Here is a 14,641-nt window from a genome sequence, read left to right on the forward strand (position 1 = left end):
TATAACATATGAATTTAAGATGTACAACATAAGAATTTGCTATATGCACATATTGTGAAATATTCAAATATTCACAAGATTTGTAAACATCCGTTACCTCACGTAGTTACACATATTTTTTCTTGTAATGAGAACTCTTAAGATTTACTCTCTGAAGCAACTATCAAATATACATTATTGTTAACTCTAGTCACCAGGCTGTATGTTACATCCCCAGGACTTGTTTACCTTATAACTGAAAGTGCGTACCTTTTGACCACCTTCACCCATTTCCCCTCTCCCGCATACCCTGTTCTCTGTTTCTGTGAGTCTTGATTTTTTATTTTATTTCTATTTTTAAAAGATTTTTATTGGAGTATAGTTGCTTTACAATGTTGAGTTAGTTTCTACTGTATAGCAAAGTGAATCAGCCATATGTATATTCCCTCTTTTTAAAATTTCCTTCCCCTTTGAGTCACCACAGAGCATTGGGTATAGTTCCCTGTGCTATACAGAAGGTTCTCATTAATTATCTATTCTATACATAATATCAGTAGTGTACATATGAAAATCCCAGTCTCTGAAGTCATACCCCCCTGAATTTTGTTTTTATAGATTCCATCTATAAGTGAGATCATACAGTATGTGTCTTTCTCTGTCTGAATTTTTCACTTAGTGTAACACTCTCAAAGTCAATCTATGTGGTCACAAATGGCAGGACTTTCTTCTTTTTTATGGCTAAATAATATTCATATATATCATATTTATACACACACACATATATATGCTACCGAGGTTAATTTCACATATTGACTATTATAAACAATGCTGCAATGAACATTGGTATGTAGATATCTTTTAAGTTAATGCTTTTGTTTCCTTTAGATAAATACCCAGGAGTGGAATTGCTGGATCATATATGGTAGTTCTATTTAAAAATTTTTGAGGACCCTCCCTTCTGTTTTCCATAGTGGCTGCACCAATTTACTTTCCTATCAACAGTGCATAAAACTTCCCTTTTCTCTACGTCCTCACCAACACTTGCTATCTCTTATCTTTTTGATAATAGTCACTCTAACAGGTGTAAGGTGATAGCTGTTGTGATTTTGACTTGCATTTTCCTGATGATTAGTGATGTTGAGCACATTTTCCTGTACCTGTGGGCCATCTGTATGTTTTCTTCAGAGAAATGTCTATTTAGTTTCAATGCAGGAGACATAAGAGACGTGGGTTTGATCCCTGGGCAGGGAAGATCCCCTGGAGAAGGGCATGGCAACCCACTCCAGTATTCTTGCCTGGAGAATTCCCATGAACAGAGGAGCCTGGCAGGCTACAGTCCATAGGGCCACAAAGAGCTGGACACGACTGAAACAGCTTAGCACAGCATGATAATCAGTGATGTTGAAACCTTTTCATGTACCTGTTGGCCATCTGTATGTCTTCTTCAGAGAAATGTCCATTCAGTTCCTCTGCCCATTTTTTAATCGGATTGCTTGTTTTCTCTTTTCTACTTGGATGGCATCAGCAGCACCAGTGCCTTTTGCCACAAATGACAGAGTAACTCCCTTTGGCAAAGATGGTCTTCATTTTTTGGATTGCTTTTAATGTTCTTTCTTTTTGGTATGGCTTAAGCACTGCCTGTGTACGTCTTGACAAGTAAACCTTCAAAATGACAAGCAGTGGGAAGAGGCCTGAAGTAAATGAAATGTGGGATCAGCCTGTACCCCTTTCTTCATCACAGGTGTCAGCATTCATTTTTTACTTTCTCTCTTTCATCTGGGGCAGGTTGGCTGCATGCTAGGTGTAGGGGGAGCATGTCTGCCCACCTCTTTCCTGTTGTTTTCCATTTACTGGGTGGACAGTCTCTCAGAATTCTGGCGGAGGTGGTAGCCATGCTTTTGCCCTGTCCGATGGCTTTGGAAGTGAGCATCCTGGTTGTTCTGACTTGCGTTGGCACTTCTGAGTAACAGACTTAGAGCAGGATGTCACATGATGGCTGGCGCCTCTCACCAGATATAGCCTGGATTTTAGTGGTAAGGTCATGTCCTTTGGTCTGAAATCAGCCTAGGAACTACATGAATCTTGAGACAAACTTTATGGGGGTAGAAGTTTGGGGAAGTTTATTATCCGGCCCCATTCTCTTTTTTGTAAGGTATTTTCTCCAAATATGATGGTGTCTCCTTTTTCCTTTTAGATAATTTATTACCTCTGTAAGTTGACAACTGCCTTCACAACATTTGTTAGACTCACCCACCCAGAGGCAGTGTTTCTTCACTGTAGAAAATGCTATTGTCTGCTTATTCTCATCCTTCAATCACTATAAAGCCTTGAGTTTTATCTGGGCCCGTGACGGCCCAGAATAAAACACTGCATTTGTCTGGCTTCAGATGTCTCCTTCCCTCTCCCACCCTCCATCCCATGGAACTGAATGTGGATGTGCTGGGTGCATCTTGGGGCTTATAAAGGAGGACTGCAGAGTAGAGATGACAGAACGGTGAGACAGAAGGAGCTGGGGTCTCAGACTCTGAGGGGCTTCTGTATCAGCCCAGCTTATACTCAGTCTCTGAGCTCTGTTCCAGCAGTTGAGCCTGATCCTTATGAAAGTGGCCGTGGACGTGGGTTGATGGTGTCTTATTGGCGAGGCAGCACCTTTTTTGTGAGAGGGAGTAAAGGCAGGAGTCTGTCTTTCTATTGCTGCACTGAGGGGGCTCCCCACATACTTCCCCATATCTGTGCCCCAGGACCTTTTTTACACTCTATGATGACAGTCTTTCCATCAAAGTTCTCTACTTCCGAGCCTCCTCTAAAGCTCACCCCACATAGCACCTGTAGGCAGGAGAGAGTCACCTTCCTTTCTGAGCACAAAGTTTGAGCTGCCGTTTAAAACTGTGTTCTGTATATTGACTTGAGAATTGGTAATCATCTCTTCCCTTGCATATAAAAATCAAGTGTTCTGTTTCTATAAAAAGCAGTTGTAATTTTAAGTGCAATTCTTCTCTGGCATGAGATATATCAGGTTTCGATAAATAATCAGAGACCACTGTTTGAAAATAAGTTGTGTGAAACAGTTTTGGGCCAGCGTTGGAAAACTGTTACTGGAAGGGGCCAGATAGTAAATGTTTGAGGCTTTGCTGGGCCAGTAGGATTTCTGTTGAAACTGCTCAACTCTGAAACCATTGCAGAGTGAAAACAGACACAGCAGTACATATTAATCGGTGCATGGCCAGGGCCCTGTGCCTGAGAGACTTTATTTACAAAAACATGTAGCAGCCTGGATGAGGCTGGTGGACAGGAGTTTGCTGACCTTTGACTTAGGAACTTTTAAAACTATTCCCTTTTTAATGATTTTGCTGTTAAATTAGGAGTGGTGTCTACCAACAGGCAAACTCCCCATAAAGGCCCTTTGCTATAGACACTTGCTGATACCAACAAGGGAAGGGCCGAAGCTTGTACTAAGAGTCTTGGCTCCTGGGTGTTGTGGAAATATTTTGGAGGAAAGTAGGCTTACTTAGGACAACACAATATGAATTATAAGTTTCTTTGTTTCTTATAGAATGCCACTTAAAAGTTTTAAATCTTACTTAAAACAGCTCTGTGGAAGATGTGGAGCCTGAGAGAGAGTTTGAAGATTTGTACGTTGTCTTTGCATTCAGGGTCACAATTTTAACATATGCCTTCCAAAGTGGGAACTCAAAGATTATTTTTTTGGCCCTTTTCCCCACAAGGGAAGAACCAGAGATGGTTGGGCATTTTTCTGCTTTCATTTTTATTTAGCAAATCCTGACAGGAAAGCGGCACACCCACTGAGAATTTAGTAAAACCGGAGACCCGTGCCATAATATGGGGGGATTTATGGATGTGCTTTCTGAGGTATTTTTGTAGTACAGTGTCTCTGTGGTTTTGGAATGAGGAATGAGATGTTTATTTTCCTCTTGGCAATGTGTGCCCATACTTTGATTTCAGTTCCTTTAAATTCAATAAGTCTTTATTGAATACTTTCTATGTGTTCATTCCCTATGGGTTGAAAGGGGAAAAAAAATGGGAGATGGATCCAGGCGTTTCCTGGGAAAAGGGGGCTCATGGGTTTTGGCTTGATGTCTTATTTCCCACTGTTTGCATAGACACGGATCCTAATATAGAATAACCATCAAGGGTTTTTTCCCTGTTGTTTTCTTTCCACATGAAATGAGAAAGCATGCAACCCTATGTCCCCTCAATCCATCCCAATTGGTTGGAACTCTGCAGGGCATACCTCTTCTTTCAGATATGTTTTGGGAGCATGTGGCTTTTTTTAAAATTCAATTTTGTCATAGGTCCCCTTAGAGGAAAATTACTCTGTGCTAGCGAAGGGATTCAGTATCACCTCATCAAACTCCTGCTTCAGACCCAGAGAAAACAGAGTATGTGGACACAAGATAACCCCCTCTACAAACAAGGTGTCCTTTGAAAGCCAATACTGCACATATTCGAGGTGCTTTCCTTCCTACCTTTCCTCTCCCAAGCCATATATGGTAGGGGAGCTGGGCTGCTTTCAATAAAAGGAATTCTTTGATGTAGGAGACTGAACTGGGCTGTTTTTGGCCTGTGGTAGGAGGGAGTCGGGGAAAGGGGAATGAAAGTTCATGGAGGAAGCTGTAGCCTTTAGGTCAAGCTGAGATGTGACCCTCAGGGCTTGCCAAGTCCATGAGGGAACATAAGTTGCCTTTGGATGGCTTCTCAACGGCTCCTCTGTGGCCTTGAGTCCCAGGCCTTAGTGAGACACTCTGTGATGTGAACGAGGAGGGTCAGCCCACACAGCAGGGACCTGCCCTATCCACACAGGAGGCTAACCAGTGGCATCTTCTAAGTAGAGACTTGGGGAATGGAAACATAGGCACAAAACTCTTATCCCATTGCTCTGGCTACCTAGATCTGATAATTTGCCTTATTTTTTTCTACCAGTAAAGAGGAATGCTGACTTATTTTTTTAAAGTTTACACTCCTATGGAGTCCACTGGGGCAAATCAAACTATCTTTTCTTACCTAATTTTCAAGCTTTCAGACCTCCCTGAATCCTGCTAAAATATCTCAAAATGTTTTTGACTGATCCTGAAACTCTGAACATGACCATTGCTTTCTCTGACCCAAACTCTTGTTTATTTAATCCTCTTAAAAGTCAGAATTATTGCCAAACCATAGTTTTTGTTTGATTTTATGTTTTGCATTCTCCCAGGGACACTAGCAACATCAGTTTTAAAAGGGGCCATGTTTATGGTTATTGTCCAGTCGGCTTACTTTTCTAGTTCTCAGGCAATGACCTAAGACTGTTGTGTTTGGGTTCCCAACACTACCGAGAATGTTGACATTTTAAAGTCCTTCTCAATATTCTCTCTCTCTCTTGCATACACAAACATGTTCACTCCATACTAAAGAAAAATACTTTTGAAAAAGAGATTTAGTTTTAATTTTGCTTTTGTATCACTAGTGCATTTTTAAGCCAATTTTTTCTTTTGAACTTTAAAATTAGTTTCTGGAACCTAGAAATTTGTGGTGACATATTGGTGGCCAGTCAGGATGTTTGGGAGAAGTTTTGGGTCAACAACCAGCATGCTGTTTCAATTTGGTTCTTTCCTAGGCCTCTTGAGTTTGGAACACAGGTTAAAAGTCTTTTGAGTCCTGGTCTCATTTTCTCAGGAAAGTTTCAGGCGGAAAAACAAAGACTTTGGTATCGGAAGGACTCGGGCTAAAATTCTCACTCACATTCTCTTTTGTAAACTTGGAAAACTTACTTGATTTCTTTACATCTCAATTTCCTCAGGTGCAAAATGCAGGAAAAAAAAAAAAAAACACCTGCTTGAGATCCTTCTGAAGATTCAACGTAGTCATATTTATGGAGTGGCCAGCCCAGTGTCTGACATTTAAGGGCATGAGAGGTGTTTTCCTTGCTCTTCCTTGCCTCTCTCCTGGTTCCTCTACTTGTTGCTCTGTGGACTATGATCTGGCTAGCCCATCACTCTGTAGTAGCTCCTGTGAATGAAGAGAAGATGTTGAGACTTGGCATATGAGGTTACATGGCCAACCAAGGTAGGGGACAGAATTCTTCCTGGACATGCTGAAGACAGGGAAGCAAGCTCATGGTTACATCAGGCACCCTAAGGCCTTTCCTTTGTATATTCATCCATGCCAGGGATCAACAGGGAGACTGTTGATTCATGCATCCCAGGAATCAGCAAGGAGACACTACCACATGGGCTTGTTTAGCTAGATGGGGCATGGCTGCTGCACACAGGACAAGAATGAAGGGCTATGCCCATCACTGCTGATGTGGTGAACACTATGGAAGGTACATAGCAGGTTACCTATCTGAGGGCCCACGGGCTCCTTTAGGATATTCCTTACTCGAGGGATAAGAGAAGTGACAGGACAATGTTTTCTGGAGGCAGGAGGTCAGATCATAGCCGCTTTAGCAATTCCCTCAGAACATTTGCTTCCCAGGTGGCTCAGTGATAAAGAATCTGCCTGCCAATGCAAGAGACATTGGAGACCTGAGTTCGATGTCTGGGTCAGGAAGATCCCCTGGAGTAGGAAATGGCAACCCACTCCAGTATTCTTGGCTGGAAGAGGAGCCTGGTGGGCAACAGTCCATGGGGTCTTAAAGAGATTTAGTGACTGGACAATAGCAACTAAATATTCAGTGTGGTGTGATCATACTTGAGGGCAGATTTGATGTGCGAGTAGCATTGGGTGTTTTTTTTGTTTTTTTTTTTTAATAGCACTGAACACACTTTTGGCTTTAAAAAGGGTTATGTTGAATGAAGAAAAGAAGAACTCTCTCCCCCAATGCTGGTAGCCTCTTCTACCAAAGACCATTTACACCACGTATCTTTTCTTTTCATACTTTTTCTCACTCTTCCTATGTAGGAAAGTATCAGCTAATAGGCCATCAACCACTGTACTGAGTAGTATTCTGAGAGGAGTTTATACATAGGATCTAGCCCATATTTACCCAACTAGATGGTTTTTCACTGAGGGCCCCTTCATACTTCTTGACCTTTGAACTATAACTCCAGTGGTTGTGTCTACCGGCCTAGATGGTCTTAGCTTGCTTATTTATATGGAAGCATAACTGACAGTCCAACACACCCAGACCTGGCCTTAAAATTAATGGAGACATTCAAGAAAAATTAAGCTGGAATCAAGTGAAGGCATCAAAAACTGAAGGATGTCACCACAGCAGCATATTAGTGAAGGTCACCAATGCTCAAGGCTCTTGGCTACCTCATATTGTTGTATAGACTAAGAATGTTGATTAAACTAACAGACTTAAAAAGCATCTTATAATGTAGGATCCTATTAAGTAAACTGAGCTTGTGAAAGATCCCCAAAGAGCTGATTCTGCCCACCTATTCATGAAAATATACACATGAAGTGACTTGACTTCTGTGTATAGATGATTGCCCAAGAAGATGTTGGACATGTGGGACTCCTTTAACCAAGAAAATAATGTACTCTGAGAAGACTCTGGCAGAGGGCCCTGTATAGGAGGAGGAGGTGGTCCTCAAAGACACCTCTGAAGAGTCAGAAGGGAGAGGGAGGCTTGAGGAGCGTGGAGCAGGGCAGAGGAGACTTAGTGAGCTGGTATACAACATGGGAGGAAGGCAAGAAGATACCAGGTAGTAAGGAGAGTCCTTGAAAGCCATTTTTTCAGGCCCTGTGAGATGGACTAATGGGAGATACTTTCTGTTTAGTGGAGGACATTTCAAGGACTGCTTGACTTGCTGCATCTATCTGTCACATCAGTGATTACACTGTGCCCAAGACACCATGATAGATCCTGAGGATGTGAAAGGCATGCATCAGATTATCCCTACCTTCATAGAGCCAGTGACATCTCTGAGGGGACCAGACCTACACAGAGATAGGCACAATCTTATCTGCTGAGTAATGGAACTTCACAGAAAGATGGTTTGTGCAGCAACATGCTATGGAGAAGATGAGTCAGCATGGGAAAAACCACTGTCTGATTCACTGCTTGGCAATCTTTTTCTCTAACAATGAGCTGTTTTTCAAATGTAAACTGCATTTCACGTTTCTCTGAAATGACCAAAGACCACGTTTTGCTTTCAGAAAGGAAACGTACAGTACAGCAGGGAGTGGCTTCTAGGTTTCCTTTTTACCTCTGTTCATAAAGACAATGGTGGAATAAGAAAGAAGAGGGCTCCATGTTCAGAGATGCCACATGATGTGGGTTGCAGAAGCCACACTGAACTCTTGGGCAGCAAAAGCAGAGATACCTAGACATTATACCTAAACTGGTGTGAGCTATTCTTTGGGTGCTTTTCCTCTTGAACTTTCCCTCTTGCTACCAAAGCCTCTTATGGTCAATCTCATGAATTTACACATTTATTTATTCAGCACATATTTTAACCTCCAACTATGTGTCAGGTAGACTGTAAAGTACTAGGTATACAAGAATATACAGGCTCAGACCGTCTCTGCCCTCAAGGAACTTAAAATCTAGTGAGGGAGATATCATTGAAAGTGAAAAGTGAAAGTGAAAGTTGCTCAGTCGTGTTCAACTCTTTGCGACCCTATGGACTATACAGTCCATGGAATTCTCCAGGCCAGAATACTGGAGTGAGTAGCTGTGCCTTTCTCCAGTGGATCTTGCCAACCTAGGGATCGAACCGAGGTCTTCCACATTGCAGGCAGATTCTTCACCAGCTGAACCACCAGGGATTCCAAGAATACTGGAATGGGAAGCCTATCCCTTCTCCAGCAGATCTTCCCAACCCAGGAATCGAACTGGAGTCTCCTGCATTGCAGGTGGATTCTTTACCAGCTAAGCTATCCATTAGTTTAAGAATAATTACACACATTATTTTTATTGTGTAATATTGCTGCCTAAAAATTATAATTAGGTCAATTATAAGCTCATTTACTATATCCACAGCTAATGAATATGGGTGATTATTTTCCAAGAGCCACAGATACATCATAATTGTAGTACTGAGATGACAGCTACACTGGACAAGTGCAGAGTGTGATGAGAGGATAAAATGGTGACTGTCCTAGCCTGAGGGGACTGGGAAAAGCTTTTCTGAGAGAGTGACTTTAAGTAGAAGACTTGAAGAGTGAATAGATATTGTCCAGTGGGAGGGACTGCTCTGGTGGTCCAGTGGAAAGAATCCACTTTCCAATGCAAGGGATGCAGGTTCAGTCCCTGGTCAGGGAACTAAGCTCCCACATGCCACAGAGCAACTAAGCCCATGAGCTGCAACTAGAAAATCCATGCCATGACTCGAGAGAAGCCAATGCACCACAATAAGAACCCACGTGCTGCAACTAAGACTGACACAGCCAAAAATAAATAATAGATTTTTTTTAGAAAGTTGGAGAGAGGAAAAGGAAGTAGAGATGAAGAATAGAAAGTGATCTAGGCAGAGTGAACAATATGAACAAAGGCCTGGGGGTCTTTGAAACTAGTACCAGTGTGGATTTGTAAACCTTTCCAGGGGTGCTCCAGAGTGGTCCCCTTATCCCATTCAAACAGAGTTCAAAATGCCTTCAGTTGCCCACTCTATGAGGTGTCAACCCATTCCCAGCCTCTGCTTTTTCCTCATCCCCCATACTCTCAGCCCCTGCCTGGAATGTCCAGTCATCCAAGACAGCCTGCATGCAATACTGCCTCTTCCTTGACCTTGGTCAGTGAGCTTCGGTAGGAGACATGTGTGTCTAGACAAAAGATTGGTCTTTGTGAAAGTAAGTGTTCCAGGTCTGACTCAACCTGACCCAAAGCCAAGAAAGAGATAAGGTTGATGGAAAAGATCTCCTTAGTGAACTGCAGTAAAATAACAGCCCAGAGGCGAAGGCGCACAACAGCTTCGGGATTTCCTGGGGCTGCTGGCCCCAGACAGGCTCTCGAAAGCACTCGAGGATAAGAGGTAGGAAGGCTATGTCATTTCCTCTCTGCTACTTGCTTTTTAACATTTTCCTGCCTCTCATACTGATCATGATTCCCCACACCCACGCTCCAGTCACCCTATAGCTTTGGGGGATAAATACTATTCCTCTTACGTGGGATAAATGTTGAGGTGACATTTATAGGACTGAAGATTATTCAATCAGCTTTCCTGGTGGTACCCTTTTTAAAAAATCCTTTCAACCTCAGAGTGTTCATTTATAAGATGGTTGGAAAGATGAGCCTATGATGTTACCAAAAGGACTTTGAGTATAAACAATAGATTATTAATGATGTGGAATGTTAGATATTAAAGAAGAAAACTCCCATGTTTCCAAGCATCCCAGGTGGCCATTACCCACAGTGGAGTTGTCTTCATATGTGTACTCACAGGACCTCACTTTAGGGGACCACCAATGTAACAGTAAAGAAGTAAATGTAATAGTAAAGAAGTTGGGCTTCCCAGGTGGTGCAGTGGTAAAGAATTCCCCTGCCAATGCAGGAAAGGCAGGAGACATGGCTTCCATCCCTGGGTCAGGAAGATCCTCTGGAGAAGGGAAAGGCTATCCACTCTAGGATTCTTGCCTGGAAAATTCCATGGACAGAGGAGCCTGGTGGGCTATAGTCCATGGGATTGCAGAGTCAGCCATGACTGAACATGTAGGCATGCAATGTAATAGTAATCTTGCAGTTTTTTTTTCTTCCCAGAAATAGACGATATAAACAAGATTTAAATTAGTAGCCAAGAGACATACTTTGTTCTTAATTTGAATGAGAAAAAAATTTTGAAAGCAACATCTAACCTTTTTGTAATGTTTGGAGCCTTTTCAGTACATAAGCATACCTCAGAGATGCTGTGCATGCAGTTTCAGGTCACTGCAATAAAGTGAATATCCTGATTTCTTTACTATTAAATTTACTTCTTTGCTATTACATTGGTGGTCCCCTAAAGTGAGGTCCTATAAGTGCACATATGATGACAACTCCTCCACAGTGGGTAATGGCTGCCTGGGATGCTTGGAGTGAGTCACATGAATTTTTGGGGTTCCTAGGGCATATAAAAGTTGTGTTTATATTATACTGTAGTCTATTAAGTGTGTAATAACATTATATCTTGAAAAAAAATAAAAACAGTGGCCACCTTAGTTGAAAAGTAATGGGCTTGGAAAATGGTACCTATAGACTTGCTGAATTCAGGGTTGCTACAAACCTTCACTTTGTGAAAAACAGCATTTGTGAAGTGCAATAAAACATATCAGAGTTAGTGCTCAAATGTCATTGGTACCCACATCCTGCACACAGGATCACATGACAGAGTCTTATTTTGGGGTTATTTGCTCGTTTTACTATCTGATGATTTATGATTTATCATCTGCCCCCTTCTTCCACACTTGAACGTAAGCTCCCGATGGGCATTTAGGTTATCTCTGTTGCCTTCAACAGTGCCTGGAACATGGTAGATATAAAGAAATACAGAAATGCTTGTTTAATAAATAGTTTTAATCAAATAAATGTGTCTCTCTTAACGCAGTGAGAGAGAACACTTAGAAAACGAAAAGAAAATTTAGCCTCTCAAAATATGGCCTTTCTGGCCCTATTTCTCCCTACAGGATGTCACCCTGGCCTTGTTAGAGTGGCCTAATATGAGAGTCCTTTATTCCCAGCAACAATACGGGAAGCACAGAATCAAACCACCTGAGAAGAGGGTACCTCCTTGGGAGTTGGGTTCAGGATTGTGCCTAGGCCTCTGATCCTCACCCTCAACCATCACAGGTCTTGTGGCTTCAGTAAATGTGGTGCCAAGAAGCCCTAAAGGCAAGAGGGAAGCACAGAAGGAGCTGTCTGTCAAGGCCCCAGGCCAGCCAGTCAGAGCCAAGAGTAACCTCCAGGCAGGACTGGTGACCCTGCAAGCATGCCCCTTCAAGCCAGCAGAGTAAAGGGAGATAGTGTACTTGGTATTTAAAAAGCAAAACACTGATGCCAGAATTTTAGGACATTTTGGAGGCACTTGTGAGGCTTCCCTGGTGGCTCAGTGGGTAAAGAATCTGCCTGCAATGCGAGAGTCCTGGGTTTGATCCTTGGGTTGGGAAGGTAACCTGGAAAGGGAAAGGCTACCCACTCCAGTATTCTGGCCTGGAGAATTCCATGGACTATATAACCCATAGGGTCACAACGAGTTGGACACGACTGAGCGGCTTTCACTTCACTTCACTCAGTGGCACCTGTAACCATAACCCCCTTTTACCCTTCTATTTATACCCTTCTATTATAGAAGGCATAAAATTTTTCTTTCTCCACACCAAAACAAAACAAAAATATGAAGCATGTCAAAACTGTGAGTGACCTAGGGAAAGACATAGCAGTCTTGGGTCTCTGTGTTCTGGTGTTCTCTCTTGAAGCCCAACCTCTCCACAGCTCCAGAGCTGATCTTGGAGCAGGGACCGCAGGAGTTGGGCTGAGCACAGAGCAAAGGAAAAGCAGTTTCTGATCCAACACATGGAGGATCTATCTTTTCTCCCCCTGGGTCACAGGGTCCCGAGCTGGATAAACTTGTTTTGATGGTGAAGATGGGTAGCTTCTCTAAGGCTCCCCTCAGCATGAGGTTGGAGATGTGCTTTGCCCCAGAGCAGAAACTTATCAGAATCCTTGGTTTAGAGCCAAATGTAGATTTGTGTGAGTGTGTGTATCTATTCGCTTATGGGAAAGTCCAACTTTGTGTGAGCTTCCAAAATGCCTGCTGACACAGTCTTGTTTGGAGGGCAAGTGTCAGTGAAGCAGGACTCATGGACAGCATTTCCCAGAAAACGTGCCACAGACTCATCGCCTTTGTCAAAGGTGGTGGCATGTGTGAAAGCCGTGATGACACATGGGGCAGGCTTTGGTATTTGCTTAAAAATAGCTGAGGGTTTGGTTAACCACAGCAGAGCTGGGGTAAGGGGTGGTCCCTCCCCTCTCATGTTCCCTCCCCTCTCATGTTCCCTCCCCGGATGATTCAGGGTGGTCCCAAACTCAGTGTCAGAAAGCCAGATCTCTGCAGGACACCTGTTGTCAAGCAACAAGAATCATTTGACGTTAGTCATGACAGTGACCAGAGAGGGCAGGGCAGAAAGGTGGAGCTCCGAGGCTTCAAGGAAGCTGCCACAGCCTCATGCACACAGCCTTATGCTAGAGCTCTGTCCCCAAGAAGCCAAAGAGGCATATGGTTGACAGATGCTATTTACAGCCGGGACTGAACCGACTCAGAGAAGCAAAATTCTGTGTAGTCCAGTCAGAAAGAAAACATTTAAAAACACCCCTAGCAATCACCATTCAGTTCAGTTCAGTTCAGTCGCTCAGTCGTTTCTGACTTTTTGCGACCCCATGAACCGCAGCATGCCAGGCCTCCCTGTCTATCACCAACTCCCAGAGTCCACCCAAACCCATGTCCATTGAATCAGTGATGCCATCCAACCATTTCATCCTCTGTCAATCATCAGTAGCATATTGGGCATCTACCGACCTGGGGAGTTCATCTTTCAGGGTCCTATCTTTTTGCCTTCTCATACTGTTCACCATGCTCATGCCATTTACATACTTGTGTTTGGGGTTCACTTCTGAAATTCACTTTTCCCTGTGGGCTGGCCTTTTGTTCAGCCTGGTCCAAAGCTTGGCATTAGAAGGCAATTTCATGAGAAGGATTGTTGCCACTAGCCATGAAGAGGGATGAGAACACAGACAGAGGGGCCGGGGTCCTACTCTCGAGAATGGGGGTCCTGGTCTCCGTGTTACAGTCCTTTAAGCAGAGGTTCTTCACCATCGCTCCTCTGACTCCACCCAGGGCTCTGGTGGCCCAGTCAGCCTGCAGAAGTGGAAAGAGCAGGACTGGGACTGGGATACCCAGGGACCAGCTGGAACTCCGCTCTGTGCCTACACAAGTCCCATTACATCTTTGTGTTTCAATTTCCTCAACTAAGAAAGAAAGGCAGGGATTGGCGACCGACCATGATGGCACTGGTAGCTCAGAATAGAGCCTACCATCCCCCCATCCAATACTTTGTCTCCTCCCAAAGTGTCTGCCTGCCCAGAGCTCTCTGGGCAGAATGCGTGTGTGCTAAGTCCCTTCAGTTGGGTCTCACTCTTTGCGACACTATGGACCATAGCCCATCAGGCTCCTCTATCCATGGGATTCTCTAGGCAAGAATACTGGAGTGGGTTGCTATGCCCTCCAGGGTTTCTTCCCAACCCAGGGATTGAATCCATATATTTTACATCTACCTGCATTGACAGGTTCTTTACCTCTAGCACCACCTGGGAAGCCCAGGCACAACGACTCCCTATAACAACTGTGGTGACTTTTAGAATTGTCTAGCATATGACCCGATTCTCCTTGTGTCTCTTGGGAAAGGTCCAAGTATACAAATGTAGGGGCTGGGGGTTGGGAGAGGATTGAGGAGTTGGAAAGAGAGTCTTCTACGGCATAATGTGCTCTTCCTGTGGGAAGAGGTGTCAGCTGATTAACCAAAATTGTGGGATTTTGCAAACTAATGTGTTTTGACTTTGGTATATTTCTAGCATTTTGTGTAATGTAGCTGATATGAAGAAGCAAACTTAATAATACTTCAGTTTCATAGACTTCCAAATTATCATCTAAACCCACTTACTAATCCCTCTCCATGGTTCTCAAACTTTGAAGGATGTACAAGTGATCTAGGAAACTTCTTTAAAAGTTTAATAAGCAGAACA

Source organism: Cervus elaphus, chromosome 12 (genome assembly GCF_910594005.1).
Source record: "Cervus elaphus chromosome 12, mCerEla1.1, whole genome shotgun sequence".
Taxonomy (NCBI): domain Eukaryota; kingdom Metazoa; phylum Chordata; class Mammalia; order Artiodactyla; family Cervidae; genus Cervus; species Cervus elaphus.